The sequence below is a fragment of the Amblyomma maculatum genome, chromosome 3 (assembly GCF_055883805.1).
Source record: "Amblyomma maculatum isolate TAMU_Amacu chromosome 3, ASM5588380v1, whole genome shotgun sequence".
Classification (NCBI taxonomy): Eukaryota; Metazoa; Arthropoda; class Arachnida; order Ixodida; family Ixodidae; genus Amblyomma; species Amblyomma maculatum.
The window spans coordinates 98,508,409-98,520,186 of record NC_139346.1 but is presented as its reverse complement, the minus strand read 5'-3'; the positions used below and the strand labels follow the sequence as shown (position 1 = coordinate 98,520,186).

General features: G+C 42.3%; 1 pseudogene; it reads left to right on the top strand.

Annotated features, from left to right (window-relative positions):
• The first annotated feature begins 3,423 nt into the window (after positions 1-3,423).
• Positions 3,424-5,624, top strand: LOC146195393 (uncharacterized; annotated as a pseudogene).
• Positions 5,625-11,778: the final 6,154 nt, after the last annotated feature.

Here is an 11,778-nt window from a genome sequence, read left to right as displayed (position 1 = left end):
TTTTGGTGGTCAGGAGTACAAAAGGAACACATCAAAAACAAGGAACTGTGAAACCCCAAATAGCTTCAATTCACAGGACAACCAATCCATAATTGAATTCAGGAAGGCATGTACGGCTGCCAACAGAACATTTGCAAGAGCAACAAGGTGTCTAAAAAGGCATGAAAAAATGATGGGACTATTTTTCTACGCTCTTAGATTTCTGTATTTTGCGATTAAAAGTCACGGACACAACTAATTTTATGACATTATGATTTATTTGTATTTTACTCAGGTACTGCATAAATGACAACGCAAGCTCCTTTTGGGCGCGCAGAGGAGCAAATGCTAAACAATATTTAAATACACAAGCGAGAAATGTGACTAGAAAGTGCGGTTGTATATAACAGAAACAGTATTCCTACGTTACCGGTGCGGCGTAAGAAATTGTGAGGTTGCAAAAAGATAATAAATAAAGAAGATCGCATATAGCTGTCGGTAATTATTTAGTTTCTTCGCCTTTTGTATACGCCGAGCACGTATAATGCCGCAAGGGCAAGATTCCCGCACTTTCTGTGGAACATATGACGTTCTAACAGAGTCGGTATCGAAAAGATATCTCGTACGTGTGGCTGAAAAGTGACAACTCATTTTTCTCATTACCTAAATCATTAGAGTATAAGCAAGACGAAACAGTAGGTATGCTTTGTACTTCAGAGATCTTCGCTAAATGGCTACAAACTCGAGACAGTTTAGACGTTATGGACATGTAAAATCCGGTACCACTTGGCATGAGATTAATATTCGACGTTCATATATAGAGCCGGTTTAACAACAAGCTACCTTTTATGGAGCTGCTCAAAGTTCACATGCATATTCACCTACATTTCATTCCTTTGCGAAAAGCACAGCACAGGTTGTTTGGTAAGCCCCAAAAACATGCTGCAGAAAGAGGAGGAGGAGGAAACAACTTTATTCAACGCATTACTAAGCGTCAAGAATGCCCTGGGCCAGGGTCACCAAGGCCAACAGATCATTCAGCTGGACAGATGCTAACCAAGCCCGCCACGTTGGAGGAGGAGGGTGTGGAAAGTGAGTTGATTGAATTTCATGCCCTGAAGGAAGATGTCCATTTCATTGCTATTGTTAATTCGGAGTAGAGCACCGGTGGCACTACAATAGCACAGGTTCCTGAACGGGCAGATTCCCAGTACACATTATTTTGGCTGAGTAAAAGGACACGTTCATATTCTTAGTGCAAGTGGCAGAGGTACAATAAAGAAAATGCATAGAAAATTAAACAATGTTGCATTATAAGCAACGCGTATTAATAGACTATATTACATATGCCTCTAGGAGTGATCTCCTATTTAGTATATGCCCCACCACCACTAAATAAAAAAGCTGTTGTACACTTGCAAGAAAGAATACAATCGTTCCCCTTAAAGCTATATTACTGCCCACTATTGAGTAAAATACCTATTTCAGGCTCTCATTCGGCACAACTGATACCAGCTTGAAAGCGGTGATGATATTTGCAACGCTCAAACATAAACCTCTCCGCGATCACACTTCCTGAAATTGTATCTGGCCGTACAACAGGCAGCATCATACTTTATACCTTTATTTTGGCTGCGTAGCATGGGTTACGCGCCTTGCAGTACGGTAGCGGCATTGCCCTTTTCCGTCACAGGTGCCAAATGGCGTACAGGCGTCTTCAACGGAAACTGAAGTTAACATGCACAGTTGCTTGCCAAATACCTGCAAGCAAAAGAACAATGATCGATCAAACGAGCAGACCAGAAGGCATATCGAGTAGCCGAAATGAGTGCTAAGTGCACCTGCTAAACTCAAGGAATTGGGAATTGTGTTCACATTCTTAGTTCTTAAAATTTATTAGTTTCGTACGTGGTGGCTGGTAAAAAAATATTACGAATACGTCATATTAAAATACATTGAACTTGACAAGCTAGAATATCGCGAAACTCATACTAGCCGTTAGGAGACTTAAATGGATGCTTCGACCGGGAAACCATACTTCGTCTTTGACGGCTTGATGGTTGAAACGGAACTAAATGTTCGATCATTTATATTTTCCTAACAACAAAATGTTGCCAAGGTGAGCAAGTTAGTTCTGAAGGGTAGATGGCTGTACTTGCTGGTTCCCGATATCACAGGAAAAACATAGTGCAAAAAGACACCTAAAGAGTAACGGGACATACAACATTGCATGTGCCCCCTCCCTGTGTCCGTGTCTTTTTGCGGCCCATTCCTTCTTTTCACAAGCGTTAGTTTGTGCCACGATGGGCTGTTGCATTTATATTACCTGGTGAAACATCTAAACGCTATTGCTAGTGATTGGCGTTGTATATCGCATTGTTTTATTGCAATAGCAATACTGAGCCAGGTTTCTAGTCATCGCCGGGTCCCGGCGGAAGCCACATTCTCAGAGAAGAGGAAGAAGAAAAAGAGAAAGAAAAGGAAGAAGAATGCTCGATCACCAGCAGCTAATGCTTTCGCTCCTCATTCGGTTCGGCAGCATTAAATCCTTCTCATTTATATATGCGCTGGAAGCTTACGCTCGCGCGTCATACTCTTAAAGGATGAGCTTAAGTGTTCCAACAATGTCGCACCTTGTACTGATAGGGCGTGAGCAGGGAATAATGTAGCAGGAAAAAGAAGCTATCGAAATTCAACAAGGGTTAACAAAAGTTATACCACAAATAATTGTATTGCGAAAGCAATACTGCTTGCACTTTCTGCCATTGATGGTCGTGGCGCCTCCTCACACTGCTGCGTACCACCTGACCGTGTGACGTCGCCACAGACCGAGAGACGGAGCCCCGGCTCGTGCTATCGATGGTGGAGTTGAGGCTTCACAAGATGATTATGATGATTAAACTTGAATTTCCACCGATTTGGGAGGCCCCTACTCCCCGCTCCTGGCACGCAGGCCTGAGGAACGCGGGCTGGAACCTCCGCGACTAAGGACTGGCGAATATACATTGGTTATTCGCGGCCTCAGCCGCCAGGCGGACGGCTTCTTGCTGGTCAGCGGGGACGTCGCTTCGCAGCAGGGTTACCCAGGCTTCTCTACTTTTAATGTTGTCCCTAGCGCACGGAGACTTAGGGCACTCTCAAAGTATATGGTCGATTGTCCTCCTCGCTTCGCAGGCTTTACATTTATCTTTTTTTCTCTCATCTGTCTGGGTCGGAATGAAGGCTAGATTGATTTTTAGCGACAGTAAAACTGCTCTCTGGAATATCGGAAAATCCAAGGTCTCGCAAGAAACCTCCCGAATTCTAAAGCTGCAACTAAAATTGATCGCAAAATCACCCTAATTTAGGCTTCATGAAGAGCCGTAGCAATGACGTCACGTCGTTGCCACGTGGCAGCGTGACGTCACGACGGACCGAGAGACGGGGTCCCAGCTAGCGCCATCAATGGCGGAGGTGAGACTTCACAGGCCGGCTGCGTTGCTGACGAGAAAAAGTGCTCGCTAGAGCGGGATAAAACGAGGGGGCTGCAGCTGCGCTCCTCTCAGTGCACTGTGTCAGATGATGTGTACAAGGCGAGGCTGGAATGATCTGCTGCGGCCAGGCGACGGCGCCGCGCCGAAGAAACAGACGAAAAGCGGGAAGAAAGGCGAGCTAAACACCGTGCGTATGTATCAGCCTGGCGAGCACGCCGGTCAAGATCACTTGATACGGAACGGCCAAGTGAAACTTCGGAGACAAGTTTCATGGAAGCTCTTAATGCCGAAGATGTTGGTGAAGAATCTATGAATATTATGGAGCGACACAATGTCAAGAAAAGAAAACGCTGTGCCGAAGAAACGATGGAATAGAGAGAAGAGCGGCTTGCTAAAAGAAGAGTGCAGTATGCAGCCAAGAAGGGAGAATGCAACGAGGCAAGACGAAAGCGGAGAGCCCAAGAAAAGGAATGGCGCTTGAACATCGCGGTCGAACCAGACGGTGAGATTGTGGCTCAGCGACGCGAGGAACATGAGAAAAGAGTTGTGGAGTTCGAGTCCGCTACGCGTGAATTTGACAAACGCTGTTGTGTTCAGTGTGAATTCATGCATAAGCCATACGGGGTAACCATGTCCAAACTACCAGCTGAACCAAGGCGTTGCTTTCGCAATCTTCCAGGCTTAACCAGGCTAAACCACAGCCGTTTTACAATGATTTTTTTTTTTCGGGGAATAATTACGCCATTTGTAGAACGCAGCTATTAAGCGTACGCTACAAGGTTCAGTGGTTCGAGGCATAATTACTGCGAAGCTATGAGGTAACAGACGGTACCAGCTTATAACTTTTGACAATGGGCAAACTTGGCCGCAGAATTCTGCGCAGCCTCCCAAAAGGTTCTGGGGCAATCTGGAACACGTTTGTTTCTAGCAGCTCCGGTTAATGTTAGCTCAGGGACACTGAGGTACCTCTCACGCATTCCTACACTTAAGGTGGCGCTCAACTGCAACCGAAATGCTGTGCCCTCTATTGTCGTAAATATTGTAATTGGCAAAAGCCAAACGGCGACAAACTATTTTGCTCGTCGTCCAGCAGCCTTCAATAGTCCCACGGAACGTTGCCCCTTTGGAGCGTTTGGTAAGCGGCAGCTAATGAATACTGAACGCCTATTGACTGTCCAATCGTGCCCTTAACATCGAAGATTAAGTGCCCCTCTCCAAAAGTTTTGCACATTCAGAAAATGATCTGGTATAGTAACGCCATGAAATGATAGAATGAAAAGAAAGGTCTAGTGGATTGTAAACAGCGTTTTCCGCTTCTAAAAAGCAGCGCTACTCGATTGTGCCGCCAGACTATCGAGGCTTCGGGCATTTATATGAGCTATCGTCTGTTTTCATAACGTTTCAACGATTTTCTATCAGCTCTCGATGCTCAACAGAAAGCTGTGTCAGAACGGCTTGATGCGAGAAACAGTAGACGCTTAGATGATAGAATCTGATGGCTTATCCTATGTATAGAAATAGGTAGAGCGAGAGATAAGCTCTTGTATTTAACCTTCCTCAATATAAACGGGGAATGCGACAACATAATTTTCAAAATGGTTTGGTATATACTAAAAGAAGATATTGGGCATGTTATAACTTGTTTTTAAGGGAACCTAAGTGATATAATAAAGTAGCAAATATTCGAAAATAATAAAAGTGCGAAAACGGTCGCGTTATGTAAATAATTAAGAAAATATTATTGTTTACTGTACTGCTGTTACTTCGTCACATGATAAAACCCGAAACGAGGTAATAAAATTTTAATATCTCATATAGATGGCCAGTCACAATAAGATTTGATGTTGGGAAAGGTTAAGGGTGACCGGAGAAAGGGTATACGCAGCGAACGCGATGGTTAGATGGCATCCTCGATGCGCTGCAGATGGAGTTATGTGATGTTACGGACATAGTGAGAGACCGGAAAGCGTGGCGTGATATGGTCCATAAGGTCACGAAGAGTCTGACACGACTGAACGACTGAACTGACTGAACTGATAGATTAGGCACACAAGTGGTATGGTAGAGGAGTACACGGTGTAATGTCTGCGGATGATATTTCTCTGTATGTAGATTGCCAGAAATATTTCTGAACTCTGGTTAAATTTTCTACAGATCAAGAGCAGTCACTAACAAATCTTTTCTTTTCTTGAACTCTTTTATGACTTGAGGCAATAAATAACGTTGCTAAAAAAACACTGTATAGAGTTCAGTTCAAGGGCATCTAAGTCGGGTCGGATGATTGCCATCGATTCACTTGGTCCATTGTTTAATTCAAGGCCATCATATGCTAAAATGGCACGATGCAATATATCCAAGATTATGGGCAAACGATGTACCGGCCAAAGTTACTAGAACGTTGGCACAGATATACAGGGCAAAGAACCAAGAGTCTGCAATGGCAAAAGGGCGAAGTGTTGCCGCGATACTGAAGCATAGTAAATGGTCGGGTGCAACAGGTTCGGGAAACTGAGTAGTATTAGGAAATGAATAATGGTGCATTGCCTTCATTTCGGGAACGCGCTAGCGTGCCTAAAGGATGATGCACTGTCGAGATTATTTATTTTATTTTTATTTATTTATTTATTCATTAACAGTACCTTCAAGGCCAGGGACATTTCAGAGGAGAGTGGTTTTAAAGATAATAGAACAGAGGGTAAAGAAAAAAATTGAAAAATACAAGCGCCATGCTCCTGGTTACACATTTTGAGCTACAATCGCATGAACATAGTTTTAAGTGCAAGACAAAAATAACATTGGCATTTGAAATAGCAATGATTGCAGGTGTTGAGAGCCGGAGTATACAATGTTAGCTAAGTTGGTACGAAATCGCAGGTTCTCTTGAATGCTGGCTGTCGATCCGGTAAGGTGATTCCAATCTGCTGATATGCCGGAATGTATTACTACGAATAAGCTTTGGGTTTGTATGATGCGATGCCGACTTTATGTGCATAATCAAGCCGGGATGAGAGGAAATACGGAGCAGAAATGAGTTCATCTCATAGAATAGGGAAATTGTAGATGATTTTTTGGAATAGGTATAACCGTGATAGTTTTCGAAGTAAGGCTAAAGTAGGAAACTTTGACGTGTTTTTACTGGTGGGGACACTTGCTATACGATTGCAGCTAGGAAGGATGAAGTGGGCAGAGATATTTTGCACTAGCTCGAGTGAATTAGTTAAGTTTGTGGAGCTTGGATCCCTAATTGCTGATACGTGTGTGAGTTTGTTGCGGACAAACATATCATACAGCACTGGCTTTACTGAAGTAGCAGCGGTAGGCAAGTTGCGGCGCTGGTAGCCTAACATGGTGTTAGCGTTGTTATTAAGGTGTTAGTGTCGAGCGACGACGTAAGAAAAGAAGAAATATGGACGCCCAGGTATCGATATTATGTGCCTACTTCGAGTACAGTGCTATTGTAATATGTATTACTAGTAGGTGATGTGCGAGAAACACGTAAAACTTTGCATTTTGGAGCATTAAGTGGCATTAGCCATAAATAATACCACCCGGATATGGAAGTGAGATCGTCTTGTGGAGCACATATATCGGTATTGTCGTTATTTGCACAAAACATAACGCAGCAATCAACAAAAAGTTGTATGTTAGAAGATATAGAATTAGCTACGTCGTTAATATAAATCAGAAACAGGAGAGGGCCGAATACTGAACCCTGGGGTATGCCAGATTCTACGGGACTCAATGAGAAATAGGTATTTTAGTAGCTACGAACTGAGTGTGGTTAAAAAGAAAATAGTAAGACAAAAAAAAAAGATTTGGATCTAGGCTAAGTTTACCTAGCTTGAGGAGTAGTAGTTTATGGGGTATTTCTGCAAACGCCTTTGCGAATTCGAGAAAGACGCAGTCGGCTAGTGAGCGGGGATTGAGGATGGCATGAAGTTTGTGTAATAATGATACTAACCGTGTTTCGCAGGACAGCAGCTTACGGAATCCGTGTTGTGTATTAGTTAAAAATGAACTGGATTCCAGAAGTTTCGAATGCCTGAATACAATGTGTGCTCTAATCATTTACATAGAATACTTAAGAAGATGGGGAGGTAATTCAGGGGTGGATTCTTGTTAGCTGATTTACTGACGGGGATCATTTTGCCGACCGTCCAGTAAGCAGGTAAGACAACAGTGTGGAGGAACTGCTGAAATATCTTAGACAGTATAATTAACAGTACATTTTAGCACCCCTTAAAAATGTTGAATTGATTAAGTCACTGCCAGGGCTAGAGCAAGTTTTAAGGGAGTCCAGTATCTTCTCAATACCGCGGGGTTCGATTAATATTCGGTTCATAGTTAGGTAGGTATAGGATTTAGTTTGCGGAAATGCGATATATAGTTACACTGAGCGAAAAATACCCAGAAATGTGGCGCAACAAACACAAACACATGCGAAGAGACACAACACACGCGCACACTACTGACTATTATATGGATCTGAACACACTCCTCTTCTTCTACACTCAAGTACATCTTCTCATCATCCTCTTCTTTGCAAATGAGATAACAGCACTTTCTTCCCCGCAGAACATAAACATCGTCAAAGCATGGCAGTCACCAATTCTACACTTACGTGCACCCCACACACCCCTCTTTGCCCAGCAGCTAATACCATGCTGGACAGTCACAAATACCACCACATAGTCACATAGTCACACACTAGCAACCACGACTCAAATGTGCAGTATGACATCTCTATCCACAACACATCACTTGTGAAGTCCCTATGTAATGAAAAAACTGTAACCTGCCAACATGTCTACGAAGCAATGAAGTACATGAGAATGAGAAGTACATGTACTTGAGGGAAAAAGGATCAATAAACAAACACGGCAACAATACGTGAGAGGTGCCTAAAAATAACAGCTTTAGGCCCAATAATAAACTCGATTTTTTCCATTGCTCAAGAAGATTCCTCAATAAAAGTAAGCTCTTTTTTACATAAACTCAGCGAGGCTTCACTAATACATCTGTCTTTTTTCCTCTGTATCCAGAACGCCTCTAAAATTTCGCGCGCCATCTTATCCCGACTCTTCCCTAAAATATTAAGCCTGCTAAACAATGGCTCACACATGCACTTCTGACAGTGCAGGGTTAAATTAGACCGTTTCCCATTTTCTATAGACTTCTCATGTTCCCTTATTCTATCCTTGACACATCTTCCAGTCTGCCCTATATATACTTTACCGCACGTCAGTGGAATCTCGTAAATCACTCCCACTACACATACAATACACCTCTTTACATGCTTCTTATCGCATTGGGCTTTCTTTCTCCTCCCTATTGATGCACACAACCCATCCAGTTTTTTTTTTTTTGCACAGAAAACACAACTGGCCCCTCACACCTACCTGCCATCTTTTTCAGGCAGTGCGCAACTCTGTGACTATAAGGTATCACTTGTGGGCGTTTATTTCTCAGCTTATCTGCAGTCCTTTTTTTCCCTTTCATTTTCTGAAGCAGAGACTCTGCTACCCCACAAATAATCATAACCAGGAAACCAGCCACCTCAAGCCTTTGTAACTGGTTATTGAAGCTTTCCTCTGCCATATGTACACATGATTTTAACAAGGCCGACTCCAAACAAAGGGAAGCTATCCCTCTTTTAACAGTCCTTGAATGGGCTGAACCATATGGAAGTAGCTCTGTTTTAGCCCTGTGAAAATACTTCCAACACACTTCCCCATCACAAATTTTCACATTTAAATCCAGAAACAGCAATTTGTTGTCCACAGGTAGCTCATGAGTAAAGGTAAGTCCTTTTTCTTGTATCTTAAAAATAGAAAGAACGCTTTCCAGACTTTGAATCACTGCAGAGCCCTTATCCAGAATGATAAAGAAATCATCAGCATATCTCAATATTTTAAAACCTGAACCATTAAGAGATGTATAAATTGCTGTGTCAACAGAACATAAAAATATGTTACATAGAACTGGGGCAACGCGTGACCCTATACAAATGCCCCTTCTCTGCACATACATATCTGTTCAAAACGGCACAACAGTAGACTTAAGGTAAAACTCCAGTAGGGCAAGAAAATTGTCAACATTGACACCAGCAGAGTTCTGAAAATCGATAGTGCCATTACGTTCAATACATTCTCGCACCGATTCAAACAATTCTAAATACGGCACCGAATAGAACAAATCCTCTACATCAATAGAAAAAAGTACCAAAATTGGTTTGATCTTTTGAAAAACTGATCATTTCAAAAGAATTCTTAGTAGCAAAAGGATCATCAAACTCCAAAACCTTTTAAATGTTTAAGAGGATACCGGCTGATCTGCTGTTGCCACGCGTCAAGTTCACTCACAATACATCTGAAAGGCGAGTCCGGTTTATGAGTCTTAAGAGTTTAAAACATATCCAAGCAAGCCTTCTTGCAATCACTGATCCCCTTTGCCAACCTGGTTAGCTGCATATCACTACATAACGCAATAGCTTTTGTTCTGCTAACTTTCTTCTTCACTTCAACAAAATGTTTCTCAATTGCAATTGTCGCCTTCTCTTCAAAGAGTCCAGCCGGTAGCACAGCAAAACCTCCGTTTTTCCCGTTTGAAGTAATCGAAGATTATACCTTTCAAAAAACTTCACCACTTCTGCAGTACATTTCTTCGGTACCAGGTCCTTCTTCAAATACGACCTCAGGATACCATCAAGCCCATTAAGTAAGCATCGGTCTCGATCTTCACCAGCTTTATCTGCTATTTTTCTGTTCAAGGACAGAAGCTCAGAAGCTAGTATTTTGGGCGGTATGCTATCTTTCGGGCCCATCTTTAGGGTATCAGCAACTTTTTCTGGAATAGAGATATTCCCCAAAACAACCAGCTGTCTACGGTTTGCATTATGCTTTTCCATTTTTCTTGGCAACAAAGCCACATAACGCAGCCACAAAAACTCTGTTGTGTGTGTCACAAGACGACAAGTCTCCTTCAATTTTATTTCCGCAACCCAAGCATGGTGTAAAGCGTAACATATAATACGAATCCAGTCTTTAAAAATCCGAATTTGCCTCCATAATTCTGATTTAAAAATTCGGCAAATCCTCCTAACGTGACCAATAGACGGCTGGATCACACCAAAAAAAACACTCACTTCTGCTGGAAACAATTCCTTTCGATTTTGCCCGGCATGTCGAAGAAGCGATCCGGGCGATGAACACATGTACTTGAGCGTAGTTAGGATGAGAACACATATAAGAGCCCACAGTACAAGAAAGGTATCTCAAAATAACGGCTTGAGGGGCTAGTTGGTGCTGCATAATACCCAGAATTGTGGCGCAACAAACACAAACACATGCAAAGAGACAACACACACGCACACTCCCAACTGTAATATGGATCTGAGCGCACTTCCTCTTCACCACTCCTGTTCTACACTCAAATACATCTTCTCATCATCCTCTTCTTTGCCAAGGATATAGTGGCACTTTCTTCCCCGCAGAACATTGATTGCAAGAAGGCTTGCTTGGTTGTGGTTTAAACTGTTAAGACTCATAAACCGGACTCGCCTTTGAGATGTATTGGAAGTGAACTTGATGCGTGGCAACAGCAGATCATCCGGTATCTTCTTAAACATTTAAAAGAATTGGAGTTTGATGATCCCTTTGCTACTAAGAATTCTTTTGAAGTGATCAATCTATTAAAAGATCAAACCAATCTTGGTACTTTTTTTCCATTGATGTAGAGGATTTATTCTATTCGGTGCCGCATTTAGAATTGTTTGAATCGGTGCGGAAATGTATTGAACGTAATGGCACTATAGATTTTTAGAACTCTGCTGGTGTCAATGTTGACAATTTTCTTGCCCTACTCGAGTTTGACCTTTAGTCTACTGTTGTGCCGTTTTGGACTGATATGTATGTGCAGGGAAGGGGCATTTGTATAGGGTCATGCGTTGCCCCAGTTCTATGTAACATCTTTTTATCTTCTGTTGTCAATGCAATTTATGCATCCCTTAATGGTTCAGATTTTAAAACATTTAGGTATGTTGATGATTTCTTAGTCATTTTGGTTAAGGGCTCTGCAGTGATTGAATGTGGAACGCGTCCTTTCTATTTTTAGGATACAAGGAAAGGACTTACATTTATTGATGAACTACCTGTGGCCAACAAGTTGCAGTTTCTAGACGTAAATATGAAATTTTGTGATCCGTAGGTGTGTTGGAAGTATTTTCCCAGTTCTAAAAAAGCTACTTCCATATGGTTCAGCCCATTCAAAGACTGTAAAAAGAGGGATAGCTTCCCGTTGTTTGGAGTCGGCCTTGTTAAAATCATGT